The sequence below is a fragment of the Pseudophryne corroboree genome, chromosome 6 (assembly GCF_028390025.1).
Source record: "Pseudophryne corroboree isolate aPseCor3 chromosome 6, aPseCor3.hap2, whole genome shotgun sequence".
Taxonomy (NCBI): Eukaryota; Metazoa; Chordata; class Amphibia; order Anura; family Myobatrachidae; genus Pseudophryne; species Pseudophryne corroboree.
Window position 1 is genome coordinate 664,414,598 of NC_086449.1, and position 16,594 is coordinate 664,431,191.

Below are 16,594 nucleotides of genomic sequence, written 5' to 3' on the forward strand. Positions count from 1 at the left end.
GTCATTAGAATACTTTCCTACTAAATTTAAAAGACATAAGCATTCAATATTTTAGTAAACAAAGAGAAAATAAAGCTATCTATTGGGTTTCACTAAAAAGTCCATTGGAAGACTTGACTATTGTTGTTAAAAGACATAGGCATTCATATTATAGAGCCACAAACCACACTAGTAAAATAAAAACATGATAACATGGGATTCGAACGAATGACAGTCTTAATTTCATAGTGGAAACCCAACACCTTACTAACTGTGCTAACCAGACCGTGCATACAAGACGTGCAATTTATCAGAGATTTAAGTAAATAAGCTACAGTGTCCAAGGTACTAAACATAATATATTCTATGGGGTGTCATAAGCAAGTCATTAGAATACTTTCCTACTAAATTTAAAAGACATAATCATTCAATATTTTAGTAAACAAAGAGAAAATAATGCTATCTATTGGGTTTCACTAAAAAGTCCATTGGAAGACTTGACTATTGTTGTTAAAAGACATAGGCATTCATATTATAGAGCCGCACACCACACTAGTAAAATAAAAACATGATAACATGGGATTCGAACCAATGACAGTCTTAATTTCACATTGCAGACCCAACACCTTACTAACTGTGCTAACCATACCGTGCATACAAGAGGTGCAATTTATCAGAGATTTAAGTGAATAAGCTACAGTGTCCAAGGTACTAAACATAATATATTCTATGGGGTGTCATAAGCAAGTCATTAGAATACTTTCCAACAAAATTAATAAGACATAAGCATTCAATATTTGAGTAGACAAAGAGAAAATAAAGCTATCTATTGGGTTTCACTAAAAAGTCCATTGGAAGACTTGACTATTGTTGTTAATAGACATAGGCATTCATATTATAGAGCCACAAACCACACTAGTAAAATAAAAACATGATAACTTGGGATTCGATCCAATGACAGCCTTAATTTGATAGTGCAAACCCAACACCTTACTAACTGTGCTAACCAGACTGTGCATACCAGGCACATAATTTATCAGAGATTTAAGTGAATAAGCTACAGTGTCCAAGGTACTAAACATAATATATTCTATGGGGTGTCATAAGCAAGTCATTAGAATACTTTCCTACTAAATTTAAAAGACATAATCATTCAATATTTTAGTAAACAAAGAGAAAATAAAAGCTATCTATTGGGTTTCACTAAAAAGTCCATTGGAAAACTTGACTATTGTTGTTAAAAGACATAGGCATTCATATTATAGAGCCACAAACCACACTAGTAAAATAAAAACATGATAACATGGGATTCGAACCAATGACAGTCTTAATTTCATAGTGGTAACCAAACACCTTACAAACTGTGCTAACCAGACTGTGCATGCAAGACAGGCAATTTATCAGAGATTTAAGTGAATAAGCTACAGTGTCCAAGGTACTAAACATAATATATTCTATGGGGTGTCATAAGCAAGTCATTAGAATACTTTCCTACTAAATTTATAAGACATAATCATTCAATATTTGAGCAAACAAAGAGAAAATAAAGCTATCTATTGGGTTTCACTAAAAAGTTCATTGGAAGACTTGACTATTGTTGTTAAAAGACATAGGCATTCATATTATAGAGCCACAAACCACACTAGTAAAATAAAAACATGATAACATGGGATTTGAACTAATGATAGTCTTAATTTGATAGTGCAAACCCAACACCTTACTAACTGTGCTGACCAGACTGTGCATTCCAGACACGCAATTATCAGAGATTTAAGTTAATAAGCTACAGTGTCCAAGGTACTAAACATAATATATTCTATTGGATGTCATAAGCAAGTCATTAGAATACTTTCCTACTAAATTTATAAGACATAAGCATTCAATATTTGAGTAAACAAAGAGAAAATAAAGCTATCTATTGGGTTTCACTAAAAAGTCCATTGGAAGACTTGACTATTGTTGTTAAAAGACATAGGCATTCATATTATAGAGCTGCACACCACACTAGTAAAATAAAAACATGATAATATGGGATTCGAACCAATGACAGTCTTAATTTCATATTGCAGACCCAACACCTTACTAACTGTGCTAACCAGACCATGCATACAAGATGTGCAATTTGTCAGAGATTTAAGTGAATAAGCTACAGTGTCCAAGGTACTAAACATAATATATTCTATGGGGTGTCATAAGCAAGTCATTAGAATACTTTCCTACAAAATTAATAAGACATAAGCATTCAATATTTGAGTAGACAAAGAGAAAATAAAGCTATCTATTGGGTTTCACTAAAAAGTCCATTGGAAGACTTGACTATTGTTGTTAATAGACATAGTCATTCATATTATAGAGCCACAAACCACACTAGTAAAATAAAAATATGATAACATGGGATTTGATCCAATGACAGCCTTAATTTGATAGTGCAAACCCAACACCTTACTAACTGTGCTAACCAGACTGTGCATACCAGGCACATAATTTATCAGAGATTTAAGTGAATAAGCTACAGTGTCCAAGGTACTAAACATAATATATTCTATGGGGTGTCATAAGCAAGTCATTAGAATACTTTCCTACTAAATTTAAAAGACATAATCATTCAATATTTTAGTAAACAAAGAGAAAATAAAAGCTATCTATTGGGTTTCACTATAAAGTCCATTGGAAACCTTGACTATTGTTGTTAAAAGACATAGGCATTCATATTATAGAGCCACAAACCACACTAGTAAAATAAAAACATGATAACATGGGATTCGAACCAATGACAGTCTTAATTTTATAGTGGTAACCCAACACCTTACAAACTGTGCTAACCAGACTGTGCATGCCATACATGCAATTTATTAGAGATTTAAGTGAATAAGCTACAGTGTCCAAGGTACTAAACATAATACATTCTATGGGGTGTCATAAGCAAGTCATTAGAATACTTTCCTACTAAATTTATAAGACATAATCATTCAATATTTGAGTAAACAAAGAGAAAATAAAGCTATCTATTGGGTTTCACTAAAAAGTCCATTGAAAGACTTGACTATTGTTGTTAAAAGACATAGGCATTCATATTATAGAGCTACAAACCACACTAGTAAAATAAAAACATGATAACATGGGTTTCGAACCAATGATAGTCTTAATTTAACAGTGCAAACCCAACACCTTACTAACTGTGCTGACCAGACTGTGCGTTCCAGACACGCAATTTATCAGAGATTTAAGTTAATAAGCTACAGTGTCCAAGGTACTAAACATAATATATTCTATTGGATGTCATAAGCAAGTCATTAGAATACTTTCCTACTAAATTTATAAGACATAAGCATTCAATATTTGAGTAAACAAAGAGAAAATAAAGCTATCTATTGGGTTTCACTAAAAAGTCCATAGGTAGACTTGACTATTGTTGTTAAAAGACATAGGCATTCATATTATAGAGCCACAAACCACACTAGTAAAATAAAAACATGATAACATGGGATTCGGACCAATGACAGTCATAATTTCATAGTGCAAACCCAACACCTTACTAACTGTGCTAACCAGACTGTGCATACCAGACGCCCAATTTATCAGAGATTTAAGTGAATAAGCTACAGTATCCAAGGTACTAAACATAATATATTCTATGGGGTGTCATAAGCAAGTCATTAGAATACTTTCCTACTAAATTTATAAGACATAAGGCGTGGCCACGGCGGTGAAGGAGTAGGCAACGGATCCCGGGAGCTCCCCGTACTAATATCTCCTGTACCCATCCTGAGTCCCTCCGGAGTGTCTACCCTCCAGTGCTGGTCCCCCCTCACCTCTGGGCAGCGGCGGGCACCTTTTGTCCGCGATCTCTGCGTGCTGGCTGACCGCGGCGGACGACTTCCGGCATTGCGGCCTGTGACTCCTCCGGATCCCCGACCTCGAGTTTGGCGCTCCCGGCCGCGCGACTCACGGGGCCTCATTGACGAGCGGGCGACGCTGTCCGGCCGCAGGGAAAGACACAGAGGACATTGCTAATCCTCCTGCAACCGGCTGGAGGGCCCTGGGACTGCTGGCTGGACAACAGGGAAAGGTACTCCAGGGAGGGGGAGAAGTGCCTATAGACCCTGGGGCCATTTTAGGTGCAGTTCCATATACAGCCTCACTACACAGCTCTCCCTGTCCGCCCTGCAGGGGCTACATGTACCTTGGAACTCACTGTACTGCTGAGCTGCATTAATAGCTCATAGTGTATCACACACTAATACCCTATTTTTTGCCTCCTGGAATTTGCTGCAGGACATTATCCTCAATATTACCTATACTATTTCTACTTTTACACAAAGCCTGTGCTTCTTGTCCATTGATATTTTGACCCAAAGATTCAACACGATTGCTTCCCGGCTCTAACAACAGATAGCCTGCTGTCTTCTAATTATACTTTATACTACAACTCTACCCGGAGGAGTGTGTGACCGACATTTGTCAATATGGTTAAGGGCGGCCAGAGTGCGGCCGCGGCCAAACTAGAGAGATTTGCTAGGCAATCCAACCCCAGGGGGTCATCGGTTCCACCTCAGGGTGCCTCTCCAACACACCCAAGCTCCCCTTCTGCGTCTACTGCCAACTCCCCAACGGCAGCGGAGGCGCCGTCTATTCAGCAGGTGTTGGAGGCTATAGCCGGAAGCGAGCAGCGTCTCTCCGATAAGATGGAAAAGGTGCAGTGCGACCTCTCCTTACTCCGACAAGATGTTCAGCGTATCCATGAGAGAGTGGGTGAGGCGGAGACGCGTGTCTCCAACTTGGAGGATGTGTGTGGCCCCCTTAAGCAATCCATGTCCGCGGTGACCCAACAGGTCTCATCTCTTCAAACCAAGCTTCTAGACATGGAGGGTCGGCTGCGTAGGAACAATGTACGATTTGTGGGTCTGCCTGAGAGAGAGGAGGGCTCTCAGCCGGAGGACTTCCTCGAATCCTGGCTCAAAGAGATATATGGCGCTGAGTCCTTTACGGCCCAATTCACGGTGGAGCGTGCACATAGGATACCATCTCGGCCGCTACCTCCTGGTGCCCCTCCTCGCACATTCATCGCCAAATTCCTGCACTATAAAGATCGTGACTCGGTTCTCCGCCTGGGTCGTACGAAGGGCCCGTTGGTCCGTAATGGAGTCAAGGTGTCGGCCTTCCCGGATTTTGCCGCAGACGTCCAGAAGGACAGAGCCCAGTTTATGCCTATTAAACGACGTCTGCGGGATCTCAACCTCTCATACTCCATGCTGTTTCCCTCTCGGCTCCGGGTATGTGGCGGATGGGGAGACCAAGTTCTTTAATTCTCCTAGAGAGGCGGCCCAGTGGCTGGACAGATTTGCGCCGGGTGCTCGTCAGTTGGCTCCGGACTGATTCCCTGCGTTGGAGATGCTGGACCGTGACTACCGGAGGAGACGATCACAGTTCGGGGAGCCCCCCCTTTGCATTGATGGCTCAAGACTTTTCACGTTCAAGTGCTACTAGTTAGAGAGGTTTAGGTTAAGCTGAGAATCTAGGCCTTCTTAGCATTTGGGGTGGTGTACGGGGAGGGGAGGGATGGTTGGGAAGCTGCTGGTTGCGGCTCCTCTTGTTGTTTTTGGTTTTCTTTCTTTAGTTTGTTATTTTTCATATCTATGTTTTTTCTGAAACTAGGATGTTTGATATACTGGATGTTATGGTTTACAACGCAGGGCCTGTACGAGCTATATGTTGCTGTGGCTAATAGTCCTGATTCTCAGATATATATTGTGAGATGTCTATCCGTGTGGCACATGGCGTATACCTGGGGTCATGATTAACCTGAAATTTCTGGCATGGAATGTCCGAGGTTTGAATAACAAAATCAAACGCTCCTTGGTTCTAAATATGATTAAGAAATATGACCCGGATATTGCATGCCTCAGCGAGACCCACTTAGAGGGAAATCGGTTGTTATCTCTACGACGGGCCTGGGTGGGATGGGCTTACCATTCCTCTCATTCCTCCTTCTCCAGGGGTGTATCTGTTCTGATTAAGAAATCGGTGCAATTTGAGTTAATATCAGTCAAAACTGACACATATGGAAGATTTGTATTTCTAGAATGCAAACTGAGCTCCCAGCCTTATTATATCTTAGCAGTGTATGTCCCCCCTCCTTTTTCATATGCTGTATTGCAGCAAGCTGCATCTTTTATAGCCTCCTCTCCTACCACCCCAGTGATATGTCTGGGCGACTTTAATAATATACTAGATGTGTCTTTGGACCGATGGCATTCTCCGATTGATGCGGTGGTGGGTAGAGGTTCTACCAAGTTTGCTGATTTCATGAATAGTTTGCAGTGGGTAGATGTGTGGAGGCTTCGCCACCCTGCGGTCCGTCAGTTCTCCTGTTTCTCCAGCACATATGGCTCCTTTTCTAGAATAGACCTGATACTGGTGTCCCCCGCCCTTGTCCCTGTGATCACTGACGTCCGCTATGAGGCCCGAGGGGTCTCTGACCACTCCCCTTTGTTGATGACTCTTACTGTGAAAAGTCAGAGGGGGTACTCTTATTGGAAGTTGCACCCTTCCTGGCTGACTCAGCAGGGTGACTGCAGTGACCTGGAGACTCAGTGGGAGGGTTACTTTAACGACAACACGGGGTCTGCCCCGGGAACGATGGTATGGGATTCATTCAAGGCATTTATGAGGGGTTCTTATATAGGACGCATAGCAGCTCATAAAGTATCCTCTAGGGAAAGGGAAAAGGCCCTGTAGAGTGACGCCAGAGATTTGGAGTCCCAATACTTGCTGGATGGTACCCCCACGACGAAAGCGCGATGGCTGGTGGCTCAGTCGGCTTGGCTTGCCCACCTGTCTGATAAAAACTCACGGTCCCTCCTCTTTAGGGCTACTAATATTTATATGCAGGCTGATAGGACGGGTGGCCTCCTGGCCCGGCTGATACATCAGGATCGCCCTGGGACTGTGATCACTCAAATGTCCGGCGGTGATGGCTCTTTTGTTGACACCACGCCGGACATTGCGCAGTTATTCCGATCCTATTACACCAGGGTTTATAGCTCACAATTGACATGCTCTACTCTAGATCTCTCCTATTATTTGGGGGGTATTCAACTGCCCGCGCTCTCCTCTGAGGCCCGTGAGGTACTGGAGGCGCCTTTGACGCTCGCGGAGGTGACTGCGGCTATTGGTGTGTCCCCTAATGGCAAGGCCCCGGGGTGTGATGGAATTCCCTCAGAAGTATACAAAACTCATATTGATTTTTTCGGGCCCAGGCTCCATGCCTTATACTTAGATATATTTGCCAATAATGAACTTCCCCCTTCTATGTCAGAGGCAATTATAATAGTGATTCCAAAGCCCGGTAAGGACCCTAAGTCCCCAGACTCCTATAGGCCGATATCCCTTATTCCCACCGAAGCTAAGATCCTGGCAAAGATATTGGCAGTACGACTTAACACAGTGATCACCTCCCTTGTTCACCCGGACCAGACTGGCTTCATGCCAGGGAAGTCCACGTCTATTAACCTGCGTCGACTGTATACCATTTTGCAACTCCCATATGACTTCCCTTCTGACTCGGCTGTGGTCTCGCTGGATGCGGCCAGGGCCTTTGACAGTATCGAATGGGCTTATTTATGGGAGGTGATGGCTTGTATGGGCTTTGGGCCCAACTTTATCAGATGGACTAAATTACTGTATCAACATCCGAGTGCCAGGATCTTGGTGAATGGTTATGTTTCCCCCTCCTTTCAATTGTCCCGTGGTACTAGGCAGGGCTGCCCCCTGTCCCCCGCGCTGTTTGCTCTGGCCGTTGAGCCCTTGGCCTGTTTGGTAAGATCACACCCAGATATTGTGGGAATTCGTACGGGCTCACGCGAGGATAGGATAGCACTCTATGCCGACGACCTGTTGTTGTTTTTGCAAGACTACGCCAGGTCAATGCCCATTCTGCAGCGTGTGATTGAGGGCTTTGGTGCTCACTCGGGTCTTCGGATCAACTGGTCTAAATCATACATTATGCCAGTCATAGGCCCCCCTCCGACCGTTCCCAAAATCTCCCTACCATTATGTTGGACAACACAATTTAAATACCTTGGAATCCAAATAACTAATGACCCCTCTGATTTCATCCCTCTGAACCTGGACCCGACCGTGCAGCAGATCATGTGCAAATCCAAAACCTGGTGTAGGCTTCCACTGACGGTGTCTGGCAGGGTTAATCTCATTAAAATGATCATACTGCCAAAACTTTTATACATTATTCTCCAGTCCCCTGTATATATCTATCCATTATTCTATAGAAAATTGAATAGTGTTCTATCCTCACTGATCTGGGCTAACAAACGACCTAGGATACAGTTAAATACCCTCACCAGGCAGCGCTCTGATGGCGGCCTAGCTATGCCTAACTTTCAGATGTATTACTACGCTGCTCAGCTGACTCACATTAGTGTATGGGCGCAGGATTCTGGCAATGATTCTTTACATTGTGAGTTCATCCGCTGCTATTTTCCTCACCTCTCTCCTATGCAGGTGCTGCTGAGTGGGAGCATAGCCCGGTTTCTTCCCCCTATTATTTTTCAGGCCTTAAAGATATGGCGGGCCCTGAGAGATCTCTTAGGGTACGAGGACCTGGACCCAGACACCCCCCTTTGGTATTCTGATTGGCTTCCCGAGCTGCATGCGCTTGAGGGACGGGAGGTATGGGCCCCTAGATCTGTGGTTTCTATTTCCCAACTTTACCTAAATAGTGTGTTTAAATCCTTTCAGCAACTGAAAGATGAGTTTGATTTACCCAACTCCTATTTTTTCAGATACCTTCAACTTCGACATGCCCTCCAGTCCCAGTTTGCTGAGTCCCCCCCACGAATCCTCCCATTTCCCATCAAGACATTCGTGACTACTTTGGGTCGAGCTAAAATGGTCTCCCTTGCGTATGGATATCTTATTACCAAACTCCATGCGGACCCTTTGACATGTCTCCGTGGAAAATGGGAGGAGGACATAGGTCTAATAACTGAGGAGGACTGGGCCCTTGCTCTGGAATATCCTGCTACAGTCACCAAGTCCCTCAGATATCAACAAATTCAATTCTTCATCCTACATAGAACATATATGACTCCAGCTAGACTGGCCTCTTTTGGGACTGGTAGATCTGGCCTCTGCCCTAAGTGCGGGGTGGATGAGGGAACATTTTGGCACCTCGTGTGGGACTGCCCGAGGCTGCGGGTATTCTGGTCGAGGGTTAGGTCAATTCTGGAGAGTACGGGAGTGACTGGCGGATTGCTTACCCCACAATTTTGTATTTTGGGGATGGGATGTTCCACTTCTGAGACTGGTCCAGTGGATCTATATGCTCGCAGTGTATGCGCCTTGGCTAAGGTTTGCATTGCGAGGCTCTGGATGGCCCCTGGTGGCCCTTTAGTTTCTGCGCTTAAGACCCTAGTTAATGATACAATAGTCAAGGAAAGATACATTTACATGAAACAAAACGCATCAGCCAAATTTGAAAGAGTCTGGTCTCCATGGCTGGAATCTCCCCACTCCCACCTGGTCCCTCAATTATAGTGGATACTGAAAAGCTATTGTGCCACTGAATTACTGAATTACTGTTTAATGACGTATGTTTACTGTAGATGGTTGATTGCTTAGCTCTGCGGGTTCGCCTGGTTATATACACGACTGATAAGGTCCTGGTTTAGATGATTACTCCTTAATATGTTTCTTTCAATGTTTCTTTATTCTTGTTTCCTACTTCTTTTCTTTTTCTTTTTATGTACCCTCTGTCTTGTTGGGTTAGTTTAAGGGCGATAATTCCAAAAAATATCATGGGGATTTATATATTAGTGGCGGATGTTGCAGGATCAAACGTGCTACTTAAATATGTATTTTTTTTTTTTTATGCTCATTTCCTCATGGACACAGCCTGATACTACACTGCTGTAAATATATCTCATAAACGAGGATGCGATTTATTTGCTATATGTGATGTGCCGTTGATATGCAATGTCTGTAACTTCATTTTCATTCTATTGAATAAAAATTACTTTATAAAATTTTTTTTTTATAAGACATAAGCATTCAATATTTGAGTAAACAAAGAGAAAATAAAGCTATCTATTGGGTTTCACTAAAAAGTCTATTGGTAGACTTGACTATTGTTGTTAAAAGACATAGGCATTCATATTATAGAGCCACAAACCACACTAGTAAAATAAAAACATGATAACATGGGATTCGGACCAATGACAGTCATAATTTCATAGTGCAAACCCAACACCTTACTAACTGTGCTAACCAGACTGTACATACCAGGCACATAATTTATCAGAGATTTAAGTGAATAAGCTACAGTTTCCAAGGTACTAAACATAATATATTCTATGGGGTGTCATAAGCAAGTCATTAGAATACTTTCCTACTAAATTTAAAAGACATAATCATTCAATATTTTGGTAAACAAAGAGAAAATAATGCTATCTATTGGGTTTCACTAAAAAGTCCATTGGAAGACTTGACTATTGTTGTTAAAAGACATAGACATTCATATTATAGAGCCGCACACCACACTAGTAAAATAAAAACATGATAACATGGGATTCGAACCAATGACAGTCTTAATTTAATATTGCAGACCCAACACCTTACTAACTGTGCTAACCAGATCGTGCATACAAGATGTGCAATTTATCAGAGATTTAAGTGAATAAGCTACAGTGTCCAAGGTACTAAACATAATATATTCTATGGGGTGTCATAAGCAAGTCATTAGAATACTTTCCTACAAAATTAATAAGACATAAGCATTCAATATTTGAGTAGACAAAGAGAAAATAAAGCTATCTTTTGGGTTTCACTAAAAAGTCCATTGGAAGACTTGACTATTGTTGTTAATAGACATAGTCATTCATATTATAGAGCCACAAACCACACTAGTAAAATAAAAACATGATAACATGGGATTCGATCCAATGACAGCCTTAATTTGATAATGCAAACCCAACACCTTACTAACTGTACTAACCAGACTGTGCATACCAGGCACATAATTTATCAGAGATTTAAGTGAATAAGCTACAGTGTCCAAGGTACTAAACATAATATATTCTATGGGGTGTCATAAACAAGTCATTAGAATACTTTCCTACTAAATTTAAAAGACATAATCATTCAATATTTTAGTAAACAAAGAGAAAATAAAAGCTATCTATTGGGTTTCACTAAAAAGTCCATTGGAAAACTTGACTATTGTTGTTAAAAGACATAGGCATTCATATTATAGAGCCACAAACCACACTAGTAAAATAAAAACATGATAACATGGGATTCGAACCAATGACAGTCTTAATTTTATAGTGGTAACCCAACACCTTACAAACTGTGCTAACCAGACTGTGCATGCCAGACATGCAATTTATCAGAGATTTAAGTGAATAAGCTACAGTGTCCAAGGTACTAAACATAATATATTCTATGGGGTGTCATAAGCAAGTCATTAGAATACTTTCCTACTAAATTTATAAGACATAAGCATTCAATATTTTAGTAAACAAAGAGAAAATAAAGCTATCTATTGGGTTTCACTAAAAAGTCCATAGGAAGACTTGACTATTGTTGTTAAAAGACATAGGCATTCATATTATAGAGCCACAAACCACACTAGTAAAATAAAAACATGATAACATGGGATTTGATCCAATGACAGCCTTAATTTGATAGTGCAAATCCAACACCTTACTAACTGTGCTAACCAGACTGTGCATACCAGTAACATAATTTATCAGAGATTTAAGTGAATAAGCTACAGTGTCCAAGGTACTAAACATAATATATTCTATGGGGTGTCATAAGCAAGTCATTAGAATACTTTCCTACTAAATTTAAAAGACATAATCATTCAATATTTTAGTAAACAAAGAGAAAATAAAGCTATCTATTGGGTTTCACTAAAAAGTCCATTGGAAGACTTGACTATTGTCGTTAAAAGACATAGGCATTCATATTATAGAGCCACATACCACACTAGTAAAATAAAAACATGATAACATGGGATTCGAACTAATGACAGTCTTAATTTCATAGTGGTAACCCAACACCTTACAAACTGTGCTAACCAGACTGTGCATGCCAGACATGCAATTTATCAGAGATTTAAGTGAATAAGCTACAGTGTCCAAGGTACTAAACATAATATATTCTATGGGGTGTCATAAGCAAGTCATTAGAATACTTTCCTACTAAATTTATAAGACATAAGCATTCAATATTTTAGTAAACAAAGAGAAAATAAAGCTATCTATTGGGTTTCACTAAAAAGTCCATTGGAAGACTTGACTATTGTTGTTAAAAGACATAGGCATTCATATTATAGAGCCACAACCCACACTAGTAAAATAAAAACATGATTACATGGGATTCGAACCAATGACAGTTTTAATTTGATAGTGCAAACCCAACACCTTACTAACTGTGCTAACCAAACTGTGCATACCAGACGTACAATTTATCAGAGATTTAAGTGAATAAGCTACAGTGTCCAAGGTACTAAACATAATATATTCTATGGGGTGTCATAAGCAAGTCATTAGAATACTTTCCTACTAAATTTATAAGACATAAGCATTCAATATTTTAGTAAACAAAGAGAAAATAAAGCTATCTATTGGGTTTCACTAAAAAGTCCATTGGAAGACTTGACTATTGTTGTTAAAAGACATAGGCATTCATATTATAGAGCCACAACCCACACTAGTAAAATAAAAACATGATTACATGGGATTCGAACCAATGACAGTTTTAATTTGATAGTGCAAACCCAACACCGTACTAACTGTGCTAACCAAACTGTGCATGCCAGACATGCAATTTATCAGAGATTTAAGTGAATAAGCTACAGTGTCCAAGGTACTAAACATAATATATTCTATGGGGTGTCATAAGCAAGTCATTAGAATACTTTCCTACTAAATTTATAAGACATAAGCATTCAATATTTTAGTAAACAAAGAGAAAATAAAGCTATCTATTGGGTTTCACTAAAAAGTCCATTGGAAGACTTGACTATTGTTGTTAAAAGACATAGGCATTCATATTATAGAGCCACAACCCACACTAGTAAAATAAAAACATGATAACATGGGATTTGATCCAATGACAGCCTTAATTTGATAGTGCAAATCCAACACCTTACTAACTGTGCTAACCAGACTGTGCATACCAGTAACATAATTTATCAGAGATTTAAGTGAATAAGCTACAGTGTCCAAGGTACTAAACATAATATATTCTATGGGGTGTCATAAGCAAGTCATTTGAATACTTTCCTACTAAATTTAAAAGACATAAGCATTCAATATTTTAGTAAACAAAGAGAAAATAAAGCTATCTATTGGGTTTCACTAAAAAGTCCATTGAAAGACTTGACTATTGTTGGTAAAAGACATAGGCATTCATATTATAAAGCCACCAACCACACTAGTAAAATAAAAACATGATAACATGGGAATCGAACCAATGACAGTCTTAATTTTATAGTGCAAACCCAACACCTTACTAACTGTGCTAACCACACCATGCATACTAGACTTGCAATTTATCAGAGATTTAAGTGAATAAGCTACAGTGTCCAAGGTACTAAACATAATATATTCTATGGGGTGTCATAAGCAAGTCATTAGAATACTTTCCTACTAAATTTAAAATACATAAGCATTCAATATTTTAGTAAACAAAGAGAAAATAAAGCTATCTATTGGGTTTCACTAAAAAGTCCATTGGAAGACTTGACTATTGTTGTTAAAAGACATAGGCATTCATATTATAGAGCCACAAACCACACTAGTAAAATAAAAACATGATAACATGGGAGTCGAACCTATGACAGTCTTAATTTCATAGTGCAAACCCAACACCTTACTAACTGTGCTAACCAGACCGAGCAAACCAGACATGCAATTTATCAGAGATTTAAGTGAATAAGCTACAGTGTCCAAGGTACTAAACATAATATATTCTATGGGGTGTCATAAGCAAGTCATTAGAATACTTTCCTACTAAATTTAAAAGACATAAGCATTCAATATTTTAGTAAACAAAGAGAAAATAAAGCTATCTATTGGGTTTCACTAAAAAGTCCATTGGAAGACTTGACTATTGTTGTTAAAATACTTAGGCATTCATATTATAGAGCCACAAACCACACTAGTAAAATAAAAACATGATAACATGGGAATCAAACCAATGACAGTCTTAATTTGATAGTGCAAATCCAACACCTTACTAACTGTGCTAACCAGACTCTGCACAGCAGACACACAATTTATCAGAGATTTAAGTGAATAAGCTACAGTGTCCAAGGTACTAAACATAATAAATTCTATGGGGTGTCATAAGCAAGTCATTAGAATACTTTCCTACTAAATTAATAAGACATAAGCATTCAATATTTGAGTAAACAAAGAGAAAATAAAGCTATCTATTGGGTTTCACTAAAAAGTCCATTGGAAGACTTGACTATTGTTGTTAAAAGACATAGGCATTCATATTATAGAGCCACAAACCACACTAGTAAAATAAAAACATGATAACATGGGATTCGATCCAATGACAGGCTTAATTTGATAGTGCAAACCCAACACCTTACTAACTGTGCTAACCAGACTGTGCATACCAGACGCACAATTTATCAGAAATTTAAGTGAATAAGCTACAGTTTCCAAGGTACTAAACATAATATATTCTATGGGGTGTCATAAGCAAGTCATTAGAATACTTGTCTACTAAATTTATAAGACATAAGCATTCAATATTTGAGTAAACAAAGAGAAAATAAAGCTATCTATTGGGTTTCACTAAAAAGTCCATAGGAAGACTTGACTATTGTTGTTAAAAGACATAGGCATTCATATTATAGAGCCACAAACCACACTAGTAAAATAAAAACATGATAACATGGGTTTCGAACCAATGACAGTCTTAATTTAACAGTGCAAACCCAACACCTTACTAACTGTGCTGACCAGACTGTGCATTCCAGACACGCAATTTATCAGAGATTTAAGTTAATAAGCTACAGTGTCCAAGGTACTAAACATAATATATTCTATTGGATGTCATAAGCAAGTCATTAGAATACTTTCCTACTAAATTTATAAGACATAAGCATTCAATATTTGAGTAAACAAAGAGAAAATAAAGCTATCTATTGGGTTTCACTAAAAAGTCCATTGGTAGACTTGACTATTGTTGTTAAAAGACATAGGCATTCATATTATAGAGCCACAAACCACACTAGTAAAATAAAAACATGATAACATGGAATTCGGAACAATGACAGTCATAATTTCATAGTGCAAACCCAACACCTTACTAACTGTGCTAACCAGACTGTGCATACCAGGCACATAATTTATCAGAGATTTAAGTGAATAAGCTACAGAGTCCAAGGTACTAAACATAATATATTTTATGGGGTGTCATAAGCAAGTCATTAGAATACTTTCCTACTAAATTTAAAAGACATAAGCATTCAATATTTTAGTAAACAAAGAGAAAATAAAGCTATCTATTGGGTTTCACTAAAAAGTCCATTGAAAGACGTGACTATTGTTGTTAAAAGACATAGGCATTCATATTATAGAGCCACAAACCACACTAGTAAAATAAAAACATGATAACATGGGATTAGATCCAATGACAGTCTTAATTTAACAGTGCAAACCCAACACCTTACTAACTGTGCTAACCAGACTGTGCAGTCCAGACACGCAAATTATCAGAGATTTAAGTTAATAAGCTACAGTGTCCAAGGTACTAAACATAATATATTCTATTGGATGTCATAAGCAAGTCATTAGAATACTTTCCTACTAAATTTATAAGACATAAGCATTCAATATTTGAGTAAACAAAGAGAAAATAAAGCTATCTATTGGGTTTCACTAAAAAGTCCATTGGTAGACTTGACTATTGTTGTTAAAAGACATAGGCATTCATATTATAGAGCCACAAACCACACTAGTAAAATAAAAACATGATAACATGGGATTCGGACCAATGACAGTCATAATTTCATAGTGCAAACACAACACCTTACTAACTGTGCTAACCAGACCGTGCATACAAGATGTGAAATTTATCAGAGATTTAAGTGAAAAAGCTACAGTGTCCAAGGTACTAAACATAATATATTCTATGGGGTGTCATATGCAAGTCATTAGAATACTTTCCTACTAAATTTAAAAGACATAAGCATTCAATATTTTAGTAAACAAAGAGAAAATAAAGCTATCTATTGGGTTTCACTAAAAAGTCCTTTGGAAGACTTGACTATTGTCGTTAAAAGACATAGGCATTCATATTATAGAGCCACATACCACACTAGTAAAATAAAAACATGATAACATGGGATTCGAACCAATGACAGTCTTTATTTCATAGTGGTAACCCAACACCTTACAAGCTGTGCTAACCAGACTGTGCGTGCCAGGCATGCAATTTATCAGAGATTTAAGTGAATAAGCTACAGTGTCCAAGGTACTAAACATAATATATTCTATGGGGTGTCATAAGCAAGTCAGAATACTTTCCTACTAAATTTATAAGACATAAGCATTCAATATTTTAGTAA